Source organism: Danio aesculapii, chromosome 16 (assembly GCF_903798145.1).
Source record: "Danio aesculapii chromosome 16, fDanAes4.1, whole genome shotgun sequence".
Lineage (NCBI taxonomy): Eukaryota > Metazoa > Chordata > Actinopteri > Cypriniformes > Danionidae > Danio > Danio aesculapii.
In genome coordinates, this window is record NC_079450.1 from 40,724,870 (window position 1) to 40,751,918 (window position 27,049).

The following is a 27,049-nucleotide window of genomic DNA, read 5'->3' on the forward strand; positions in this document are numbered from 1 at the left end:
TTTCATAAGCAGTTCATCTTTCCTGAATAATAGTCAGTCCAATATCATTTCAGTTAAATAATGCACACATGTTATGGATGTCTTGAGTCATGGCAGTCCAGGACTGCAGTTTTTCACCTTTTTTAAAATCCTGTAAGAATTCTGCAAATTATTCATGCTGTATAAACTCGCCGTCATACTCAACGATTCTTTCATAAAACTTTTACAGAGAAAGACAGATCATGAATGGATAAAGATTCAGAAAAACAGAATTGCTCTGTACTTTTGAACCTCCAGTATTTTAGGGATATGAATCCTAAAACATTAATAAAAGCTGTTTTGAAATACACTCACTGGCCACTTTATTATGTACACCTTACCAGTATCGGGTTGGACCCCCCTTTGCCTTCAGAACTGCCTTAATCCTTTGTGGCATAGATTCAACAAGGTACTGACAATATTCCTCAGAGCTTTTGGTCCATATTGACATGATAGCATCTATAATGCATATCTCCCGTTCCACCACATCCCAAATGTAAAATGACCACATCAGGCTGGCACTCATTCATTCACCAATAATCCACCTCAATAAAACTAGTTTAAGTTTTTGTTGCAATTCTGTTAGACACTTTTACAGTGTTAAATTTAATTTCCTAAACCGGGAAGGAAAACTAAAAATAATTATACAATTTCTCATGATATTAACAATATATCCCTTTACATTATATTACATTTATGCAAAAACTATTTACAGAAGAAAGGGGGTGAGGACATAATATTTATAAGTAGGCATGAAACTAAAGGTTTTATTACAGAAAGACATTAGGTTGAATAGGAGTCCATTTAGACCAAAGGTCAACAAATATATATATCAATTTTCAAAAAAGAAACATGTTGAAATAAAGTGTATTGACTGTTTTGACACTATTTAAATATATTTATTTTTTATGTGGCTAAAAACGGAATAAATTAGAATTTACTATATATATATATATATATATATATATATATATATATATATATATATATATATATATATATATATATATATATATTTTTTTTTTTTTTTTTTTTTTTTCATTGGCCCAAATGGACCATTAAAAAACCTTAGCGTTTAGCCATTTATAAGTCTGAAATTTTATTTATAATGGTCTTAAAAAGGTTTTAAAGTCTTAACTTTGACTTATACAACCTAAACAAAAATGTTGTGCTGCTTTGAAGTTTTTTTTCTTTTAAATCCAAGCTCATTGGAGTCTATTAATAAACCTGACAGTCACGGAGAGGGCATGTGCTTCTACCCAGGCAGGTTTTCTGGTCTAATAGGTCTTGCACACAGAAAGCAGAAAAGGTCAGAAAATCCGAAGACTGGAGCCAGTTTGCAGAGATGGATGAGTTGTCAAGCTCAGAGGGTCATCGCTAATTGGCTTCTCAGTCTTATAAATATTAAAGATTTCAAAGAGCTGCAACATGTTCCTCCACTTTTTCTCTGCTCTTCTTGTCACTTTAAAATACCTGTAACTAAAGGGTCAAAAATGGCTGTGGTCTAAAAAAAATCACAGGCTTTAAATAGAAACCGATCAAAGCACATCTGCATCCCAGCTGCCTGTGGAATGAGGCCTTTGGTGGATAGATAAGGTCCAGGGTCCCTGTCTGTTCTGAGAAGCCTCATTAAAAACATCCAGCTAGGCTTCTGCTGGTAATTTTCTTGTTGCGAGCTTTTACCACGGTAAATAGTATTATTACGATATTGACCTAATTTCAACAGGTATAAACAAAAAATACTTAGTGTATTGGTTTATTTAATGTACATGTTCAGAGTTAACAAATAGGTCAAGTAAAAATTCAACAATATGAATAAGATCTCATTAGTAAACGTTAATGCATTCAAATCTGCAGTGAGAAATAGCCTTATTTTAAAAATACCACTGAATTTTATTCGTTAATAACTTCATTTATTAAAATTATTACGACTTTTAATGCATTATTATTAGGGCTGCACAATATTGGACAAAATGATATTGAGATATCTAATTTTTCTGCAATAAATATTGCGATGTAAATACAGTTTCACAAGATAGTTGAATAGCACTATTGTGCTCATGTACAAAAAATGAATAATCACAATGCAAAAAGATGCTATTCTTACTTTGCTTTGTCTCATTTCTAGTCCAAATATAAAAAAAGATCAGGTTCCTTAGATCAGGTGAAAATATTGTTTTATATTAAAATTCAGATGAAATAAGGACAAATTATAAGTTTTTCCTTAAAACAAGCAAAATTATCAGCCAGTGTGGTAAGTTAAATAATCTTGTTTTCGATTTGAAATGTAGATATTTGTACTAGAAACCAAGTGTTTTTGTTGCGTAAATCATTTTAATTCCATATAAATACAGTGATTAAATGCAGTTCTGTAGCTCCTGGTCAACCATAATCTAGACTTAATATTGCATATCTTTTCGATGTGACTATTGCAGATGCGCACATTGCGATATCGATGCTGTATTGACTAAGAAATGAACATCACCTAAATGATTAAATGCTTTTGTAGGTTAGTTGCCATTACATTGACTTTAGATAAATGAACTGATGTACACAAATGGAGCCTTACTCTACAGAGGTTATGAACAAAAGACCTATAAATACTTTTCAATGTCCTAGGCCAGAGTAACATAGTAAAGCCAAAGCAACGCAAACACTACCAGATTACAGTTGTGTTTGAAATAAGGAAAAATGCTAAACACATGCGGGCATTTCTTCTTTCTTTCAGTCTTTCAGTCTTTAACAGGAGACTCATTAGAAACAAACAGATGGCCAACCAAAAAGTAACTCAGGGTTATACAATGAGTGGCCAACACAAAATACACACATTCCTGAATTTAAATTTGAAATTATGCTGAGTTTTTCTCCTCTAAGGGCTAATTATGCAGTCTATGTCGCCATCTTGTGGCAGAGTGTCAACCATCTTTGCTCTGCTCAGTATGACAGTCGCTGTCGCCACTGGCTTGCATGGTTCGGGATCTGTAGAGCTGCGCATCGTTGGATTTGCTCTTCAGTGTTTGGACTCTCAGTAGTGATTTTTAAACCACACTGAACTGAGCTAAACTGAACTGAACTTAAACACTAAAAACTGAACTACACTGTCCCAATTTACTATGACCTTTTATGTGAAGCTGCTTTGACACAATCTACATTGTAAAAGCGCTATACAAATAAAGGTTACCTGAATTGAATTGACAGGGTGATGGATGCAGACGTATATTATAGATATTTAAAATAGGCACTATTCCTATAAATAAACTGCATAGTTGCAATCTAAACAACTACATTCTCACCTAAAAAGCCTCAAAAGTACATTATGTTGATCAACAGCTGCAACATTTGTCAAACTGTAGTGAGTCTATTCATCTGCTATTACTCTATGTGGGCAGAGTAATGTACAAGGGTGAGGAGGCTGTACAATGTTGTTATTACGGGAATGTCGCATGGCTGTCAGTTAATCAGATTCGAGCTATCTTCATTAGTTTAGGAAAAGTAAAAACACAGATTTAAAAAAATAAAAATAAAAAACAAATGAAAAAACCTTACAAATTCCTTAAAGCGGTATAACAGAAAATTTTATTGATTTTAAAACCTTGACTTTTCCAGACCATGGCAAACCTTGAAACCAGTTATCGTGCCCTGCCTAGTCTACACCAAGCTGAAGATACAAGGCTTTTTTTCTGCTCAAGCCTGCAGTCTAAAGTGGAGCTTTATGCAATTTGAGCAGTAATCGGGTTTTATCAAATGGATGCTGATTGAAAGATGTATTTCTGTTGCCTTCATCTGAGCTTCTCTGGACGCGCTGGAGTTTGTAAGCGCAATAAGGCTGGAATTTGATATATTTTGTCATTTTCTAGAGTGCTTCGCTCCAGATTACTGCACGTTATGTTGCTTTTACCTTGTTTGGAGCATCAGAGTTGGTCTATTATTTGGACGGGGTGTATAGGAAGCTCTTAGCTTCATTAATGGCTAATTCACTCTGTACCCAATGCGGATTATCGTACATTAGACCTAGTATTTCAGGCAGGCGAACATTTTTCCAGAGTACAAATGAAACGTGAGCCCAATTTGCCTTTGTTGTCCAGCCTCTTTCCATCTCACTAACAAAATGGAAACCTTTTATTGGTATTCTTGCTACATGCACTTTATTTGTGCGAAAGAATTAGACACCAGCCCTGCTAAACAAAGACGCCTACACAGAAAATAAATAGCTGAAGTTTGGCTAGCTGTCATTGCTTTGCTTGTGAGGAAAAGTGTTAACACAATGTGATAATTAGCCGTCCTACATGGCATAAATTAGGAGAACCTTTGGTGTCCAGGTTCACCTCTTTAGCATTTTCTCATGCATGAATATCATTAAAGGCAGAAGTGGTTTTTTATTGATGTTTGTATGATGTGGGTTTCTATTTAGAAAAGTAATGAGTTGTTCATGAGAGAACCACTAATCCCTTATTATTTTAAGCATGTAATTCATGTGGCACAGCAGCAATACCAGTTTCAACAAACATTAACCGTAATTCACACCATGGGTTGAGCCAAAATGCTTTAAAAGACAGTTTTAGGCTGTAGAAGTGAAATACATAGCAATACTTTGAATGCAGACAAAACAGAAGTTGTTTTTTAAGAATGGTTCTGATTTTGTCCGTACATTTAAGAGCAACATTGAACCCCACTGGCTTTCTTTGTATGGCATTAAGAATTATGACATTTTTCCACAGAAAAAGGTAATATAGGTTGCACTTTACTGAGAATGTCACAAATAGGTCAGGGTTTTTCCCAAGTGGCAACCTCCCGCTCTACCTTGGGAAGCCAATACGGAAGTAACTGAAACTGCAATTCATCGACTCGCCTTTGGGGGCTGGCTCCAGGAACTCCAGATGTTTACTGACTGCAATGCTAAATTGGCCAATTTTACAGCTGATAAAGACATGTTTACAGCCTGGTACAAAAGATGGTTTTGGTGCATATAGCTAAATTACCTTTCATGGCAAAGGGTTATATTAAGTCTGCATAATTAAGGGTGTGATCACTTGAGTGATAGCTAGGTCTCGCTGCTCGCTGTCACTTCACCTCAACTGATTCCGGCTGATTAGCCGCTGAGCTTGGCATATACATCGTATTTTTGTTTTGTTTTATGTGGCTTTACACAATCAATTGCCTTTTGGAATTATTTCCTACCATTATCAGATAATACAACATTAATTGGGACCACAAATTGTTCAAGTTGCCTCCATTTCCCAGGTGAGTGAATTACATATTTATTTACTATATCTATGAATGTATTTGTTTTACTTAAGATAATTTATCATTTACAATTTTCTTTAGAACTAAATTGCACTCCAGAATCTGACAGATTGATTATCTGTAGGCTCTAAAACAGTCATCTGAAACGTTGTCATACAGTATTATGCCTGGATTTCTAATATATAGATTTCATAAAATAGTATATTTAAAGTATTTGTGAGTTATTCACATTTTCCTCCTGTAGAAAAACATCGTAAGAACAATGCTTGGTGGCTCAATGCATTACAACAGTGTTTTTTAAAAGACTAAACACTTTTTTGTTACAGTATACAACCAAGCACAAGTGGTCATAGCACAAACAAGTCACAGGTTATGAAGTATTAAGTGTTTGTCCCAAAGAAAAGCCCATCTAAGCAAAATGCTAGCTGGCATCTGTAGCTCCACTTCTTTGCCCTTATTTGGTCACCCCGGTTGGTGCACTCTCAGAAATAAAGGTATGCAAGCTGTCACTGGGCTGGTACCTTTTCAAAAGGTACACATTTGTACTTAAAGGGTCCATATTGGTACCTCAAAAGTATATATTAGTACCTAAAAATTTTAAGAGGAACACTTTTGTACTTTTTAGGTACTAATATGTTCCCTTGAGGTTTTAATATGGACCCTTTAGGTACAAACTTTAACCGTTTGAAAAGGTACCACCCCAGTGACAGCTCGCATACCTTTATTTCTGACAGTTTGTGATGACTAACAAACAAAATGGCGACCATTGACCACACCAACTTGTAGCTTCATTTGCGCTCTTCAGAGACCTATGGGTGGGCACGGATACTATGTCCTTATCTTTTACAGTCTATGGTTTTTCCTGTCTCTAAATGAGGCGGAGGTGGTAATTATGATGTTTGCAACTCGAAACAAGCACATTTTACATTATTCTTGTAATCTTTTCAAGTAAATAATTGTCTTGTTTAAAAAGGTTAACATTAAATGGAATTAAATCCATGATCAGTGCATGAGCATCACTTGTGGTCTGTCTCTAGCCATGACTGTCAGATTTTTGTCAGAAGGTGTAGGTGGTACTAAATTTGTTGGAGGTGGGCACCTTTTATGGATTAGTTGTTAGTACTGTGGCCTCACAGCTACAAGGTTGCTGGTTTGAGTCCCGACTGGGCCAGTTAGCATTTCTGTGTGGAGTTTGCCTGTTCTTCCTGCGTGGGTTTCCGCAGGATGCTCGGGTTTCCCCCACAATCCAAAGACATGTAGTATATGTGATTTGGATAAACTAAACTAACCAGAGTGTGTGAGAGTGTGTGAGTGCGTGTGTGTGTGAGTGCGTGTGTGTGTGAGTGCGTGCGTGCGTGCGTGCGTGCGTGCGTGTGTGTGTGTGTGTGAATGCAAGAGTGCATGGGTGTTTTTCAGTACTGGGTTGCAGCTGGAAGGGCATCTGCTGCGTAAAACATATGCCAGGATAGTCTATGGTTTATTCCACTGTGGCGACCTCTGAAATCGAAACTAAACCTAATTATTGAATGGCCATCTTTTAAAATTTTTACTTTCTATTTATCACACTGCAAATTTTCTATACTGTGTTTTTATCACTTTGCTTAATGTTTTGACGTTAGGCTATTTTATTTATTTTTTGTGCCTTTTTGTTCCTTGTCAGCCAACAAGCACTTAAATCAGATGCAGTCTCCAGGCTGTACCTATTAAAATACTGTCTTGCTGTTTTGTGTCTACTCAGTGCTCAACCCAACAAACAGCTTTCCAATTCTCTGTACATTTTAGTCAATAAAAGTCAAGGAAAAGTCAAGAGAATTTGACTTTTGGCTCAGAGTGGGAACCCAACTTTACTGTAGGTTAAAGGTTATCATTTTAATTACACTGAGAAATAAAGCTAAACTTTGGCAAATAAAACCAACAGGTATCTAAACAGGTTTAGAAACTGTAAAACCCAATAAGTTAAGGTAACTCAAACCATTTGAAGAAATTGATTGCAACAAACCATAAGTTAAAAAGCTAATCCTAATGAGTACTGTGAACTTAATCCATTTGAGTACATGACACAATTTAGGCACTGTAAAACCCAATAATTTAAGAGAACTCAAACCATTGAAGTAATGAGATATTTAAGTGATTAAGTAAATCTTGATTGAGCATAAATCATGAACACCTGCTGTTAACAAGCAGAATTACTAAAGAGAAACACAAAACTACAGCGACCTCAGTCACATCATTAAAAGAAATAAAAAAACGTTCAATCTCTTAAAAACTTAGCAGTGGATCATTAAACAACTCAAACAGTAAACAATATCAACAGCTTCACACAGCAACACTAAGTTCAAAACTCTTTTCAAATAAGTAGAGTTAATTTCCAGTAAACTTTGAGTTTACTACTGTACACTCATTTCATTTGATTTTAAGAGTTCACACTTAGCTGATGATGGATAATAAAGCTTGTTATCATGCTGTCCTGGGAGAGAGCCCTGAGCTTATGACATCCTCTCGCCCTGGGCTCCCTCCCTTTGCAGAAAAAGAGGGGAGTTTCAGCTTAGGTAGATCTCGATGAACTCCACCAAGCTTATTTCGAGCTAAATGACGGATATGTATGACTGTATGACGGATGTATGACCAATTTTGTGTGTTCAATTTACTTAAGGTGCATGTTATTTGGACTGTGGGAGGAAACAGAAGAACCCAGGGAAACCCACGCAAGTATGAGGGGAACAAGCAAAACTCCGCACAGAAATGTCATCTGGTTTAGTAGGGACTTTAACCAGAGACATTCTTGCTGTAAGGCAACAGTGCTAATCACTGGGCTGTAGTGTCGCCCATATTGGAAAGGAGGGGAAGTAGGGGTGGGTTGGGGGGGGTTCTTCAAGACGAAGAAATTGAGATAAGAAAAACTTTGGTTATTTATAGTGAATTAGGAATCATCTGATTGGATAATCGATCATGAGCTGATGAACAATTAAAAGCATGGGATCCTTTTGAAATTAGTTTATAAATAAACTTCACAAAGTTGACTGTTGGGGTTTACAGTGTAGAATCCTTTAAATTTTACAGTATTCCGAATCTGAAACAAATTACAGTGACAACATTTTATATTAGGGCTGCACCATATATTGTTTCAGTATCGATATCGCAATGTGCACATCCGCAATAGTCGCATTGCAAGATAAGCAATGTTAAGTCTGGATTATAGTTGACCAGGAGCTACAGAATTGTATTTAATTACTGTATTTAAACAGAATTTATATGATTTATGCTACAACAAAAAATGTTTTTTTTATTAGAATTTTTGTCTTGTTTCTAGTCCAATATTAAGAAAAAATAAGATTATTTCCAATCCAAGAAAAAACAAGATTATTTTACTTAAGCCACTGGCAGAAAATTTAGCTTGTTTTAAAACTTCTCAATTTTGACCTATTTTTTTCTAAAGTTTAAAACAAAACAATATTTTTACTTGATCCAATAATTTTTTGACATTTAGACTAGAAACGCGACGAAGCAAAGTAAGAAAAGCATTTTGATTATTCAATTACTGCACTTGAATACTGTTACATTCCCTAGAAAAACATCAAATAGTATTATTTAAACCATCTTGTAAGGCTGGGCGATATTGCAAAAAAATTATCACGATATCATGTTTCATATCATTCGACATTGATACTTATTGAATATTTTTTAACAATACATTTATGAATATTAGGATTTCTTATTTAACCACTTTATTTTAATTTACCAACATTATTAAAACAAATAGTTTTAAGTCAAAAACGAAAATATTTAAACAAAATATCTAGTCTCTTTATAATAAAGCGTGTTAAAGTGTTAAAGAGACTCTTAAACTTGATAAATAAAATGTGTGCAGTGGTAAAGCGTAAATATTGAACAAAGCAAACTTTAAGGTGTGAATAATAATGATACATTAAACCTCAAACTCTGTAAACAAAACAAATACATCTTTCAAAACAAATTGCAACATTACAAATTGTGAAGTTGAATGAGTATATTGCCCCTTATGCTAAAACATCTTTCAAATGACTAGGATGCACAAGAAAAGAAACCAAAAAGCCACTCTGGCGACATCCTTACATCCTTTTTTATTTACAATCTCCTCACTGCTGACCTGAAGTTACAAGTGTGTGGGGGGAATGCCTTTACCATTTACAATTGACTTTTTACTTGTGCTCCTCTGGTGTCTCTCGTAACTAGGTGACCATCAACCATTTTTTCAGAGGATGACAAACAGACAAATCATTGCTGCAGCTCCAATGCACGTTTATGGAGAAAAGTAAAAAGCACTGCAGTGTTTGGATGCACTGTGTCTAAAGTAATTAGTCTGCCGTTATTACTGAAATGTGTATATTCCATACAAAATGTGAAGCAGATTGGTTAGTTCTACTTACATGAATCATGGTGCGCTCACGGCATTCGGAAAAGTTTTTTTAACTAGATATGGCTGGAAAATGTGCGCAGTTCACATGCACGCCTCTTACACAACATGTAAGTTGCGCGCCTCCATTGGAAATGACAAACTTATACCCTAAGCTTATTGGCACTGCTTTCAAGGCGCACGCTCAGCAGCCACATTTTAATAAAACTATGGTCTTCATACCAAAGCTTCATACCGAATCTTTTTTTTATCGATATCGACAATGGTGTTCGGTCAATAAATATAGCTACAGATTTTATCGCCCAGCCCTACCATCTTGCAAAACTGCAGCCCTATTCGTGCCCCTTATCGTGGAGCCCTATTTTATATATTATCTATTTGAATTCATTTACAATAAATCAAAGAAAACAACATATTGATGTTAAATTATTTAGTGCTGTCTCTTTCTGTCTTTCAGAACTCTCAGAACTTTTGTTTATGTTCTGCTTAATGTTCATGGTTTTGTTCATAATATGTCACAATGTTTCAGAAAATAATGTTGAAACATCTTGTTTTGAAATGCATGAAGTCACAAAATGTTTTGCAATGGCAAGGTTTTATGTCATGCTGCTGATGTTCTGTTTCATCTCATCAGTCATGTAAGGTGGTTTACTTCCACCCAAATATCGATTCAATATCACTTCCAAAGTACAAGAGCTTCATGTTGTACTGCAGCCAAAACTGTAGTATTGATCCACCCTATACCAGGTCATAACACTGAGTATGTCTTGAAAATATTTGGAGTTCAACTACAACATCAAGGTTGTGCAGTTCTAAAGTATCTGCTGCTGCCATTGTATTTCTGCAAGGCAGTAGTTTTATTGGGTCAGGCCCTCAGTCTCCGAGCTGACACAAGAAGTCTTCTGTATGAGCAGAATTTTCCTGTCGGGCCTCTGAGGGTCCGCTGGGACTGAGCTGCCCTGTTTGCGTTCTTGCCGGAGGAAGATTTCTGCTGCTCACACACAGTCTTGCTCTGAAAGCCAGAATGACATTCTATTCTCTCAGATACGCATGGCTTCCAGTAGCCATCCACAGCCACTCTCTGCATCTTTCTAGATGAAAAAAAGCAAGCATTTCAAGCAAACATCCGCTTGCTGTCTGTCGAAAGAGATGGTTTTCCCAAGCTCGGATATTGTTGTCTTTCCCGTCAGCTCTAATGAGTCAGTGTTTGGCAGGATCACGTCAGCTGAAGAAAGGGAGGGCATGTGCTTTTCAAACAGTCTTAATTCAAGTCAGGACATTTACAAGGAAGGGAGGAGCCGTAGAGTGGATTCTGGTCGGAAGTGGTTGAGGCACCGGATACAATTGAAAAAACAGTAAATTAGAAAGAACTGTCTCACAACACTTCTTGGTGTTTAATCAAAACCACTTTTTCCACCTCTGATAGTGCTGTAAAAATATCACATTTATAGAAATTTAGTAAGAATTTGGTTGATGTCATATTTTCGGATGCATCACGTACTTCTTTCGTGTGTTTTAATTACACACGACATGGCATTAAGGCCCAATACCAATTCTATTTTTTACCTCAGGGATGTGATTCTTCCATATACAGGTAAATGCAGATTTACGAATTTTCTGAGATCAATGGGGCGACCCCTGTAATTTGTGGAAATCCGAAGTTTTCACATTTGCTTTCACATTTGCATGTCACGATCACATGCACTCTATGTCCATTATAAATAAAGCCAGGACACACATTTATTACTATCCTCTGCAAGTCATCTGTCCTTATGTCTTCATTAATTTAATCTTCAGTGCTACAGCCTTACACCTAAAATTTAATACCTGAAAGTGTCACAAGTTTAGATGATACTACAAATTTATCAAAATATATGTTATAATTTATGAAAACTATTCAAACGTAGGGACTACGCTGAAGGAAAGTAAAAGTGATAAACGCGTTTTAGTAATGGATGATATTTTTTCAGGGTGGAATGTTAAAGTATAATGGGCTGCTCAATTCAGCTGGACTTAATATATTTTACAGCTAGAATTGTTGACTGATTAGTTTATTTATCACATGGAATCAAGAGTCTTTGTACAAGAAAACTAACCAAGTTAGTGGTAATTTATTTATTTATTTTTTATTTATCTTTTTTGGCAGATCACATACCTGTTACCCCTACCCCTTCCCCTTGAAACAGAGTGTAAACGAGACGGGCTTTATGTTTTACCCCTACGAAATGGGGCACCATTACAACACCTGCACACATCATCACGATCTCTTACTACTTATGAGATCAACAATGGCGACTGCTGTAGTTATTTTAGTTGCATTATTTTTTGGCATTTATATTCAGGAAATTACGGAAGGCAACAATATCATGTTCTCTTAATAATATAATGTGGCAATACGATCGCAACTGTACTGTGCATTTACTAAGTGGTCATATTCATCTGTGTAATCATACTAAAACAATATTAACATTATACGAGACACTGTAAAAAGGTCATTCTGGTCACCAGATTTTTTTGACAGGAAATTCGAGTGTCATCGAGCGATAGAATGTTGTGGGACTACTAAACAGGAGTTATTATTAGGGATTATAGCTAGCGAAATCTAGCTGTTTTATTTTATTTTATTTTTATTTTTTTTACTTTATTTATTTATTTTTTTACATTAAAACATTTTACAAATCTAAACAGTCAGTGACAGCAGCAGTTATTAAAAAGAAATAATATTAATAATGACAACAAGTAACACTACCAGTAAATAAAAACAAATTTCAAAAAAAAGGATACAGCTGGCAATACTATGTCCTGTTGCCATGTTCAGATACATAGCATGAGGTAAAGCAGAATAAAGCAGAATTTTGTGTTTGTGACATTAATTATTGGCATTATTACTATTATTTTCTAGTTTTCGTTTAGCACAAGTGGAGATGTTTTTGAAGATTTTCCACAATTTAAATCAATGTTTGAGGGAAATATAATTTAAAAAACCATTTAGGACATTAATTAGGCCTAACCACATGCCAGGATTAGGGCTTAGAGACTATTAATGTGACACAAAATCATTCATAAATGTAGCAGTAAGTAGCAGTATGTAGTCAGCATTAAGTTACACCGCATCCACTGCACAAAGCACTTCTATTTTTTTTTCACCTTTAATTGATAGAGAGTTTAGACAGGAAATTGTGTGGAAAGAAGGGAGGGGAAGGATTGACATATGATCTCGAGGCAGGAATCAAACTCGGGTCGCCAACAACACCAGAGTTTCATGTGTCGACGCACTAACCACTATACCATTGGCACCGACAAAACATTTCTATTCTGAGAGAATTTCCATCACTTCACGCATCCTGTGTGAAAGGGCCTTAATAGTGTTAATGACTTTTAATATTTATTCATTCGATTATAAACCTGTCCATTTGGTTTGCTTGTCTGTGGTATATTTAAATGTTGTCATTGGAATCTTGTGGAGTTATTTGCTTGACTACCAAAGTGATTTCCAACCAAAATCAACACCCACTACGGCCACCTGCACACCATCTGAAAGACTAGAAGTTATCTTCACAGTTCACTGAGGAGCTGTTTCTCAATATTCTACATTTGCACCGAGTGCCAAGACTAATGCCAGTACATTTGTAAATGTGAGCGCGCTCAGTTTGCCTGGCACTGTCTGATGGAGGCTGAAGCATCAGGGTTTTGGCAGGAGATCAGATGAAGCTCTACAGCATCTCACGAGGAAAAAAGAGCACATCTGTGCAGTGCAGTCTCCTGCTGGTGGGATAATTCAGCCCCCAATATATTTCAGTGCCATGCTTTTAGCTTTGTTGTTTATAATGGCTGCAATTTCAGCATGACACTGTTTGTGTCCTGTTAAAATAGGTAATGTAATTTTGATTTAAATTGCGTAGCAACTAGTAACTTGCTAATGTTTTGAAAATTTGCATATTTTTATTAGCTACATTATGCTTGTTAGATGGCTGTACAATATTATACTTTTACCTGTAAGAATATTATACTTTAAAAACTGTAAACCGCAGTTTGTTGATTTAAATTTATTGTATTTTAAGCTATATTATAGGTTTTATTGCAAACCACACACAGTTTGAGTAACCCTGATTTATCCCACTATTTAATGCTTGACCGAAACACCACACAGCTTGTGCTGAAGTGTTTATAAACCAACTAGGTTTATAAGTGTATCTGATATAAGGCAGGTTAATGTCTGGCTCAAGCTTACAGATGAACCAGACCAACAGGACACTTTCACATTGTGAAAATACATTTGAAAAGCAACTATTAAATAATAACTCAGACGTTTTTATGTGATTTTTTACAAACACACGAAGTGTGGTCCAATAAACTAACAGTAAAATTTACTGTTTTATTTACAGTGTCATTGATGCCATTGCAAACTGTATTATAAGCATAACAACTTGAGTGCAAGACTGAAATAATTGTCTTTGCTATTTATTGATTGTATTGTATTAGTTTTAAAGTTGTAACTAGAGCTGTCCGATTAATCGAAATCGAGTCGCAAGAGGCTGGCTAAATAGCTAATTGCAAGAGGCTGCAATATGTAATATATACTGTATATTACTTATTAGTCAATTGAGTGAGCACACTTTTGTTCTGCCCAATCAGAATTGTGCAACCGAACTATGCTGAACGCCCACAATAAAAATAAAGAAACAGGAAAGCGTGAACAAGTGGGATAATAGCATCTGCTGCTACAAAAGCATTAATAGGCAAATTCATATATAAAAAAAAAAAAAACAGCTTATCGATAATATGGGAATATCTTGGTTTCAAAGTCACAGACACCAAACAAAACAGGTCATTTGTATAAGCTGTCGCAGAATTGTTGCCACAGCATGAGGAAATACAACAACCAGCACCTAAAAAAGCACCACAGCACACTATATGAAGAGCGTTTTGCTAAAAAGTAAACTAAAAGTATTGCCAGTGACACTCAATCTAGTAGCTAGCAACAGCAAAGTACTATTTCAGAGTTGTTTGCTAATATAAGTTAATATCTTGTAATTTCCATTTTAGCACTCACAGCATTTTAGCAGTAAGAAGCTACAATACAGAATATTGAGCTGAAGCTTGACTACAACATTAACTAGATATTAAAGTTTGAGGACAAACTTTATGGTGGCTTGAAAAGCAGAGGCTAAAAGTTTGAAGTCGTTTTAAAGTGTAAATAATTGAAGCAGTTTTTATGAAGTTTGAAACAGTCAGCATAGATAAGTACATATATGTTAGTATGTTTCTGGGTTGTTGCTAGGCGGTTGCTAAAGTATTCTGAGTGGTTGCTAGGCAGTTGCTAACATAAATTAGCATGATTCTAGCATTAATTAGCATGTTACTAGCATGTTTCTAGCATGAATTAGCATGTTACTAGCATAATTCTAGCATGAATTAGCAAGTAACTAGCATGATTCTAACATGAATTAGCATGTAACTAGCATGATTCTACCATGAATTAGCATGCGTCTAGCATGAATTAGCTTGTAACTAGCATGGATTAGCATGTTTCTAGCATGAATTAGCATGTTGTTAGCATGATTCTAGAATGAACTAGCATGTTTCTAGCATGAATTAGCATGTTACTAGCATGATTCTAGCATGAATTAGCATGTTACTAGCATGATTCTAGCATGAATTAGCATGTTACTAGCATGATCTAGCATGATTTAGCATGTTACTTGCATGTTTCTAGCATGAATTAGCATGATCCTAACATGAATTAGCATGATTCTAGCATGAATTAGCATGTTACTAGCATGAATTAGCATGTTACTAGCATGATTCTAGCATGTTACTAGCATGATTCTACCATGAATTAGCATGTTGTTAGCATGATTCTAGCATGAATTAGCATGTTATTAGCGTATTTCTAGCATGAATTAGCATGTTACTAGCATGTTTCTTGCATGAATTAACATGTTGTTAGCATGATTCAAGCATGAATTAGCATGATTCTAGCATGAATTAGCATGTTACTAGCATGAATTAGCATGTTACTAGCATGTTTCTAGCATGAATTAGCATGTTGTTAGCATGACTCTAGTATGAATTAGCATGTTACCAGCATGTTACTAGCATGAATTAGCAGGTTACTAGCATGATATTAGTATGTTACTAGCATGATTCTAGCATGAATCAGCTTGTTTCTAGCATGAATTAGCATGTTGTTAGCATGAATTAGCATGTTACTAGCATGACTAGCATGTCACTATCGTGTTGCTAGCACCTTTCTAGGAAGATTAGCATGTCAGTAGGAAGTTTAAACTGTTAGCATGTGTTAGAATAGCTAGTCACAGTCTCTGGGACAGTTGCTATGGTGCTGAAATTGGTTGCTAGGGAGTGGCTAGTAAGTTTAAAGGTAATCAGTGATTGGCTGCTGGCTAGACTGAGTTGAATGAGGCCAGACTCTAGTCTGTAGGACAGTCTGATGCAGAGTTATGAGCTCACAAAGGTTGATCCAATGTTAAGTCAATGACAGTCTTTTACAATGGAAGTCTATGGGACAGTTGCTAGGGTGCTGTAAGTGGTTGCTAGGGAGTGGCTAGTAAGTTAAGAAGTCATCAGTTATTGGCTGCTGGCTAGACTGAGTTAAATGAGTCCAGTTAGAAGTCTGTAGGACAGTCTGATGCAGAGTTATGAGCTCACAAAGTTTGACCCAATGTTAAGTCAATGGGACTTTTGGGATTTTTCTGGGTCGTTTTTCGGAAAACCCAAAGTCGGATCAGTTAGAAAAGATATAGCAACCCGAGTCAGACCAGTTTGAAGGTTTGACGAAAGTTTGAAGTATGTAGCTTGAAAGGCCTAGGAGGAGATACACTTAGAAATTAGTCTCAGAAGAAGAAGAAGAAGAAGAAGAAGAAGAAGAAGAAGAAAAAGTTTTGATAGATAACAATATGCTGGCTTTTCAAGCCACCATAATTAATTTCCCTCGCAAGTGAAAGCGAAATCGCAATATCTAACAAAAAAATTAATTATTGCAATTAGATATTTTCCCCAAATCGCACAGCCATGTAACTTTTTTTTAAAGAAAGCTAGCATAATAATAATAGTAATAACATACATTAGTATTATTATTAAATAATTATAATAGGTTAATAAATAAGCATGAGGAAAAAGTAATTATCATAGAAAACTATTTTTATGTTGAAATCACAAGAACATGAAAGTTATATAAATAAATAACGCATGACCTCTAAGAACCTCCGTAAAAAAATGGCAGCTGTGGTTGCCAGTATTTTACCGTTAAAAATACGGTACAAATCGTAAAAGTAATTCCTCATTTTTACAGTAAACTACCATATTTCATTAATTTATAGATGTAATATGTCTGTATTTTGAATTACCAACATCTACACATCTTTTGTCACACAGTTAGACACATTAACACAGCCATATGCAGGTGGTGATGAAAAAGTTACATTATGAACCAAGGCTCATCACAAACAACTTTTCCCACAAGCAGAAAAGTGTATCAGTGTATAGAAGGTGCTCAGTGTTATTCACACAGCTACTAAACACCAGTATGGTAACACGCATAAAATTAAAGTCATGAAATAATTTTAATTGTTTATCAACATTAGATGTAACATAAACCTCTAATGTACATAATTGATGGAGAAACAACTAAAAAGATCCACAGTAATGTCAACAAAAAGCATAAAAAGTGATGTGCCATGCAGCGGATTCTGGGAAAGTCAATTTACGGTTATTTGCCGTTTATATTAAGGAAACATACTGTTAATCAGGTTACAAATTTTTACTGTAGCATTTTTACAGTTTTTTTACTGTTGAAATCACAGCCATTTTTTACAGTGTAGTTATTGTACATTTTGTTAAAAAACATAATCGAGATGGCCACATTTTACTCTAGAAATGGCAATCATCATTGACATCAGGGTAAACATCTATTGTCAAAACCAAGAAACAATAAACTGTACAGCATAGCAGTATAGCAGTCATAAAGAGGATGTAACAGAGCATATGCTAAAATTAAAAGATATCTGGATGGCTTTTATTAAGTGACATCAACTGCACCTTTAAAAATGTAGTACTAAGTTTAAAATAAGTACTTAGTTTAAGTTTAAATTAGTCTGTATTCTTATAGATGTCTCTTTAATCAACAAGCAAAATATACAGTGTTAATGTGTATTTGTAAAGAATGCTGAACAGGTAACTTTCTCTTCTAATGACAGATACAATCTCAATTTTACCTTGTTTTTGCCTTCAAAATTTTGAGTTTTTGGCCATTGTAAAGATTTGCATTTCACCTGCATATTTGAATTTGATGCAAATACAGTCTGAAGTGCTGAGAGAAGTTTGTTATTGATCAGATCACCATCACACTCCAGCTGAATTTTCTATGTCAGACAGTAATCTGGAGAAGACACTGATAAGAGCTGCCAGAGTGAAAGTTAATGAAGACAGATGTCCGGCTGAGATTGAACATCCTCTGAGAATCCTCTGAAGTTTGCTTTGAAATCAAGTGAACTTCAGAAGATTCTAACATCATTAAAGCACTATTAGAATCCTAATAGGTCCCACAGTAAGACATTTATCTATGCTGAAAAATCTATGCTATTTATGCCATTGGTGGTATTGTTCACATCTTCATCCAACAAATCATGCATATATTAGTGGTGTAGGTTTTGGTTAGTTTTAAAGGAATTTAAACTGCTTAACTTACCCTCAGTTGGTGTACATTTTGCTGATTCTAGAATTGCTGGTGCTTTTTGCATCTGCTACAATAATTACACACATTTTATTGAGTTATCTCCAAAACAAGGTTCTATTTTTGACTGAAGTGTCTATTTTTCTTTTATTTTTTGTATCTATTTACTTAAACATTTGTAAGAAACATTTATGTATTGTTTGTAATGTCGGTAATATTAAAAAAAACATTTTGTGAACTTTGCAAAAAAAAAAAAAAAAAAAAAAAACTGTTGTAAAAAGTCATAGCAATCTGTAAAGCATTGAAAGAAAAAGCATGTGACTTGCTTCAAGTGATGTCATTTCCTCTGCCAGGATACTCCAGAAAGCACTGAAGCATGCAATTTTTTCTTCTCTCATTAATTTGTATAATGAACATTTAGGATGCACTAATAGTAGATTAATTAAATGTCAATTCTGTTATTGTGATATTTCAATGAATTTCTCATTCGCTTTTTGACAACAAAATGATGAAAATACATAAAATTCAGTTTTAGACATGCCATGAGGTACCTGGTTTATGAGGTAAACTCTATTTATGGTTTTAAAAGTACAAAATAGGTTTAACAACAATTAGTAAGATTAAATTACATTAATAATGGATTAATTTTATTGTAAATTATACATTTGTTCTATATCATGCAGATTAAGGAAAATGAAAAGTGCTTTAAATGTAGCTAGATGGATAGATAGATAGATAGATAGATAGACAGACAGACAGACAGACAGACAGACAGACAGACAGACAGACAGACAGACAGACAGACAGACAGACAGACAGATAGATAGATAGATAGATAGATAGATAGATAGATAGATAGATAGATAGATAGATAGATAGATAGATAGATAGATAGATAAAACATTCCACTTGTGCATTTATGGTCATTTTTTTTACTTTTTGTTTGTCTAGAAATCTACTTGAATCTAGTATTCTTTAACATTGCTGTACCACACTCATCATGCTCCTACAGCAAACAGAACTAAATGTACTGTGGCTTTAATACCATGAACTGAACTGGGGTGCGTTTGCCAAAACCATCATTAGCCAACTAAGGACGCAAGTTCCGTTGTTACAAACATAGTTTGTTGATTTGGCGTTTTCCAAATCCATCGTTCCAACGAACATTCGCAATCTGCGTCGCAAACTTTAACACTTGCAACTACACCTTTAGAGCTGTATTTAGAAGCATTGTTCCTGGTTGTGTTCTATTCCCAGTTATCCCTCCTATGCCCTATTCCTTTTGAACGTTCTAACATTTAAACTTGGAATGATAAAAAAAAAAACATTAAAGTCATCTTTCTTAGGTGTAATTTGCTTTCAAAGTATTTTTTAACAGTTCTGTTTTAGCGATTTTCATATTAACTATTGTGCTCCCTTCGTAGTGCACTTTAAAACAATTTATGCCATTTTAAAAGCGGAATTTACCAAAGCTTGTGAAAATAAAATACACAGCATAAGTTCATGGTTTAATGGTAAATGGTAGGTTATTTATTAAGAAATGTGTCTGTAGCCTACTGTATATGACATGGACCTAGTGGTTAGAACATTTCCGCAGTGGTTTGAATGTGTCACAGTTGTAAAAGTAAAAGACTTTAAAAAAACAACAAAATCATTCTACTTAATAATAATAATAATAATAATAATAATATTCTGTAAAAAGTCTGTGTAAAACAATATAATTTTATTAAAAAAAATTATGGGCATTTTCTCTAAAAAAGTTTAGAGTATCATTATGAAGGTTTTACGTTATAACAAAGTGGTTCAAGCGATGGATCTGCAACACAGAGAAACTACGGTTTTGGGAAACACTCATCACTACATCGTTCATTTTCCAAAAGATGCATTGTACTATGATAGTTCAGCCATGAGTTATGTCTTTGTTTGAGAAACGCACCCCTAAACCGTGTATTGTTACACCCCTAGTTTATCCGCTCTTTCATAGTGATGGCATCAGAAGGCAGGCAATGCAGACACTGGACAGTATCTTGTTGTCGTCAGAGTCTTTTCTTTTAGTTGAATTTCCCTCCAAATCATTTGAAGGTAAAAAACTAAATACAAACACAATTAAAATTGTCACAACTTGCTATGCTCATTCTGTGTTAGTCCAAACCTTTATGACTTCGTTTCTTTGGCAGAACAAATAAAACAGGTACAGTATCATTGTGTTGTAATGTTAGTATGGGTTGCAACTGGAAGGGCAACCGCTGCGTAAAACATGTGCTGGATAAGTTGGCGGTTCATTCCACTGTGGCGACCCCAGATTAATAAAGGGACTAGGCCAAAAAAAAAAATGAATGAATGAATGTAATGTTAGTCAAAGAAATTCCAGATATCATAAATACTTACTAACCACCGACAAATATATTTTAAGTTCCTCTGAAGTAAGTATGTAGGCTACAAGTTTATAAGTCGGTTTAATAAGTGGTTTATAAGTTTAAAGTCACAGTACTGTGTTTGAATGGTCAATATTTGATTAAGTACTGGAGTTATAACATTGAGATTTCCCGTGGATCCATTGGGATCTGTTGGTGTAAAGAACATTGTGAAGACAGAGATCAACATCCCATCTATAAAGCAAGCAGAAGCTCCTGTGTTACAGCACAACATTATGAGTCATTCCTGCCTCTGAGACCTCAGGCTTCACATAAGTATCAATAAAAGCTCTATCAGCAGCTCATCGCCAGCGATTCATTGCAAATCAGAGAGAAGCGCATTTGCCGTGAAGTGCTTTGTTTTTGAGTGTCTTCAGGATCTGCTGAATAATTCAGTCCTACCAGCTGATTAGATTGAGGCTTTGCCCACGGACTTGACTCAGGGCTCTAAAACAGAGGTGGCACAGTGTGCATAAGCCTCTTTGTGCAGGGCTCTCTCATTGGAGTGTAAGTAGGGATTTCCTGACTTAATCTATTGGAAACACATTAAAAGACAATGAGCTGTATAGATTTAGCTTTACAGCAGTGTTTACTACAGGGTGGTTGTGTGGTAGGGTCACTAGCCTATCCTAAAAATTCTAAAATTCTAAAACTTTAACTTAAATTATAAAACTTAAATACTTTTGACAGTGGGGTGGCATGGTGGCTCAGTGGTTGGCACTGTTGCTTCACAGCAAGAAGGCTGCTAGTTCGAGTCCCAGCTGGCGTAGATTTCCTCTGGGTGCTCCGGTTTCCCCCACAGTCCAAAGACATGCAGTATAGGTGAATTGGGTAAGCAAAATTGGCCTTAGTGTTTGAGTGCGTGAATGAGAGAGTGTATGAATGTGTCCCAGTACTGGGTTGCTGCTGAAAGGGTATATACACTGCTGCGTAAAACATTAGACGGAATAGTTGGCATTTCCTTCTTTTGTGGTGACCCCTGATAAATAAGGGACTAAGCCGAAAGAAAATGAATGACTGAATTACTTACTGGCACTTCATATAAATGTTAAAGGTGTAGTTCACCCAAAACTAAAAAATATGTAATGGATTATTTACCCCAACCCTTAACAAGAATGAGGAAGCTCTAAAATATTGTCCACAGTGTACATGTGTTTGTTGCCTCATTACAAACATATCCAGCAAATTTTACAATATACAGAAAAAAGAACAAATGCATTTAAGAATGAATTTAAAATCTGTATAATTCACTTTTTGCATTCTGAGGAGCTGTGAAAAGATGGCTGGCGGAGAACTGCTCTTTAATGCCCATCAGATACTGTAACGAATCACCATGCCATGTCCTTCAGAATTCTAAACATTGTTTTCTAGTTTATTCACACCAGCACTGCCATTAAATATTGCCATCAAAACAATATACACTGAGATGGTGTGGTGAGCTTTAGTCTCCTAGTCTCTCTCATTTTCAAAATGAGACTCCCAAATAGGTAGTAAGTTTAATATAAGCTTAGACACATTTTAAAATAAGGGGGGAAAGAGCTTCATTGCAGAGCACATTTATATCAGAATCAGAATCAGAAAGAGCTTTATTGCCAGGTATGTTCACACATACTAGGAATTTGTTTTCGTGACAGAGCTTCTACAGTGCAACAGCATTACAGAGACAGGACAAAAAACAGATAATAAATATATTTTAAAAAATAGAAGTAAGTAGTGAGTGCAAATATACAGATTGAAACAATCATGACCCTTCCAAATATGGTCAAAAGTGAGCTTTCATTCTAGGGGTAATTTCTGGGGGTTATAAATGAGCATATAAAATCATTTCTGAATTTTTTGAATTTCTGAAATTACCTCATCCAAAAAGCTACTGTACTATGTAGATATTAGAGAAGAATTTACCTTACTGAATCAATGCACTGTATGAAAACTTTAAAACAAAAACTCAAAATTAGCTTAGAGTGGTGTCAGGAACACAATTTAACCAAAGAAATTGTTATTTAGATTGCAAGTTGTAGGGTTATGCCACTAACAGTTGACAATAAAGTATTTAGCAATGAGGAAATTTCACAAATGGACAAATGTACAGGTGACAACCTATCACTAGGGATGCTCCCATCAGAATTTTTGTAGCTGATATGGAGTAATGATTCCTTGTCATGGTGATCGGCTGATACACGAAGTGACAGAGTACTGGTTTTGATGTTTGAAGCTTTACAATGCATAAAGTACATTTTCTCTCTAAGTATGACTCTAAAGTGGAGATCTCTTCTTACCTAAGAGAATAAATAAAGAATGTTCCATAAAATGCCTTAAACGCGTCTCTTATAACCATTTAGGTGTGAACATGACATGGCCAGAATCAGCCTTACAGAACATAATAGATACAGGTAGCACAGACAAAAAAATTGACTAATGCGATCGGTTCATGAGATCGGCCAGATCAGCAAGTACTGATCAAGTCATTAAATGTGATAATTGGCCAATACCGATGTTCGGCCGATCGATTGGATTATCCTTACCTATCACGATACCATGCTTAAATTCACTGAACTCTTAGAGGGGCCCATTCTTTCCCAAATGTTTGTGGAAGCAGTTTACATGCCTTGCTTCTTGATTTTATACACCTGTGTGATTGAAACAAAATAATATGAACACTGTTTACACTAAGCTGAGCTGTAATGGCTTTAACTTTGCAACACTGACGCAATTATTAAACTGACCTGAAAATAAGAAAATAACACAAAATTTTAGGGTTGTCAAAATAAGTTGTTTCTTCTGTGCACCACGATGCAGATGCGGACAATTCGGTATCGGTTCAGTAATAATCATAACTGGTTATTTTGTACTGACGTCATTTATCTCATATCCGCTATGTCGCCGTAGCTTACTTTGTTGAGGGAGGCGAGCACGAATATTTAAAACGCTCCAACTACTTAAAAACTGCACAACTTAGAAACTGCACAATTTCACTGCGTGTGTGTTTGCTGGATAGTCTTTCACTGACACTTACAGCAGAAGCCCCTATTTCACTGCGATTGAGAGAATGAAACTAAACTTCATTTCTCTCTCTCTCACACTGAGGCCCATTTGTCCTGCTAGCATGACTTTTCCTCTCCTCTTGGCTGTTACAGGAATACTTCTGGATACAGACACAAGCGCGTGTCTGCAGAGTTTTCTCCACCGTGTCTATCATAAATCAGCTGTGATCGCCGCTGCCGTTTATCAGTGTCACTCATCTGTGAAGAGCACCAGCGCATAAGAGCCAATCGCAGCCCTTTCTCTTGAGCATGTGACCAAGCAAAGGGGTGTAAGAAGGAACTTGGTTGACAAGGCTCAGAGAGCAAGCAGGATATTTATATTTGTTTATTTGCTAAAAACGCTCGTGTTGTTTAAAGGTACAGTTTATATATCTGACTGTTTGTATTAAAGGACAAAATGGTATGACAAATAGTATATAAATATGAATATATTTACACTTTTTAATACAAGAATTGTGCTGTGAGGAAAATATAAAACTGTGTATGGAAAGCATTGTCAATGCACCGTGATGCACCAAGATATTGAACCGAATCGATGCCATGATAATCGTAACCGAACTGTGAGACTAACTTTGTTGAGCTTCTTTAGTTAAATTGAATATAGAGATGACACAGTTACTGAAATGAAGCCACCCTGTGCTAAATTGAGCAGTGCATAAATTAATAAATTTCGCAAACTTTCCAATGTTATTTTCTGATTTACTGATTTTGCATGTTTGCATGTTCTCCCCGTGTTCATGTGGGTTTCTTCTGGGTGCTCCGGTTTTCCCCACAAGTCCAAAGACATGCACTGTAGGTGAATTGGGTAAGCAATTGGGTGATTGAGTGTGTATGGGTGTTTCCCAGTGATGGGTTGCAGCTGGAAATTTTGATTTAATTAGACTGATTTATTTAATTGAACCGCACCAATTGTGTGTGTGTGTGTGTGTGTGTGTGTGTGTGTGTGTGTGTGTGTGTGTGTGTGTGTGTGCGCGTGTGTGTGTGTGTGTGTGTGCGTGTGTGTGTGTGTGTGTGTGTGTGTGTGTGTGTGTGTGTGTGTGTTCTTTTATTGGTCAGCACATTTTTGCTGGATGTTCTTTTTTTGTATGCAGCCATTTCTCTCTCTGAACTGTTTAATTCACAATCTGACAACTAGGCTGAAATATCCATTTATAATTTTGCTGAGCTGTAATGAAGGAAACATTGCTTTGCTGGAATGGCCACGTGGCATTTTTTTCGCTAGGTAATTTTCCATTTCTTCATTTGGCTCTCTTTTACATTCTATTTCTACATGTGTGTTCTGCTTGATTTTGTGTCTCTGTTTGGTGTAACTGTATATTTTCCTTTATATCTGTGCTCATTTGGCAAAAACTCATAGTATTGTAGTATACATTTTCTCTCAAAATAATAGACCACATCTGATTCAAAGCAAGGTCTTTTTCAAGTCAACAAATGTTATGTTACTTGACATGTTGAGGCCAGATTTCAAGTGACATTTTCTGTATGTGTGTGGAAGAAATAGTTCACCGAGATTAGTCACAGTTTACTTAACATCATGTTCTCTCAACCCTCTTTCCAGTTTTTTTTTCTTTTCTGAGCAATTTACATGAGCGTTATATTCCATATAATACAAGTCCAAATGATAGCTTTAGATATGGAGCAAAACAGAAAGTAGTTTTTCACTGCTAATCTTCCTTTTATCCTGAGCTCTTAGATTTCATTGATGTGTTTAGAGTTTGGACGTGGACCGCAAGATGCTGCAGCAATTGTCGTTGCTCGGTGACCATCAACCGTTTTCTCAGAGGATGACAACCTAACAAAGCCTAGCCTTTTATTTCATGTTGGATGATGTATTTTTAATACTGAGTTTGGCCGGGGTTTTATTTTTTTTTGCTCCTTCTTTTTGTCTTTCACTTGCAGCAAACTAATGGTTGGAGGTGTGTAGCTAAGCATATTTCATAAATAACTGACATTATCAGAGAACGACTTCTTTTTACCAGTGGATTAACTTGCATGGATTAATCGTAGGGTGTGTGCTTAATTGAAATCATAACTAAAAATTTGTGATTTCTAAATCTCCTTACAGCCCGATTTTCCCACAGTATGGTATTTGAACCAATTATAAAACAGAGGGCAAGAACAGGAGACTTAATAGCTTGCGTATACAGGGAAGATGAGTTCAGGACAAGAGGACTTAGTGCCAAAAGTCAACATCTGTGGTATGAGATTGAGTTACTTTGGATGCAGGTAGGCTGATGTATGGCAGAATAAGTTATTTGATAATTTGTAAGTCAGTCATATATTGCATCTAAAAGCGTATGGAAAGCGTGAGCACGTCGCTTCCTTTAGCATTTTCAACGTGCTTTGTGGTTACTCTTTTGTCATTGCTCGTTGACCATCTACCGTTTTCTCAGAGGATGACAACCTAACAAAACATTGCTGCAGTTCTGATACAAGTTTTATGTATGAAGAGAATTAAAAAGCACTGGGTGTTTGGTTGTTCTGTGTTTGTCTGAGGTAATCGAAATGTGTATATTCTATACAAAGTATGAAGCATCAGTCAGTTCTTGTTTCGTGACTCACGGTGCGCCATTCTGAAAAGTTAAATAGATGTTTTTTCTGAAAAGAAATGTTTTCAGCTGGGTTCACCTGGAATACGTGTGTGTGCCGCTCATGCAATCCATGCGCCTCTATTGGAAATAATGGACTTGTGCGCATAAAAGACGAGATATATGAACGGCCTATTCACGCCAGCATCACAAAGCGGTCTATGATCAATGCATGACAAAACAAATCTGTGAACACACACACAATTACTTCTGATATTTGGTCAAGCAGAACATTGAGTCTTACTTGAGTTTGATGGCGCGCGCGCTCACACACTTTACTAGGTGATTTTTACTTTATTTTATATCTGTTTTAGAGACATGTCACTGGTCTTTGTTGAAGATCTAATTGTGTTTTTTTTTAAATATGTTTCAGATTCACACTGTAAACACAAATTCAGACAGACAAAATCGTGTTTAAAATTGAAATTGAATATTGTTCAAGAAAAACATGATAGGTTTCTTTTGCCTATATCACACAGCCATAATTAATTGTTCACCCTAAGACTAACAACACTTTAAACATTATACATTTTTAAATATTTCAGATTTCATATGGACTTTAATGGTGTGCAAATGGTATTTGAAAGCTACAGAATAAGCTTTGGGCTGCATGTGGTGCAGTGGGTAGCGATGTCACCTCACAGCAAGAAGGTCACTGG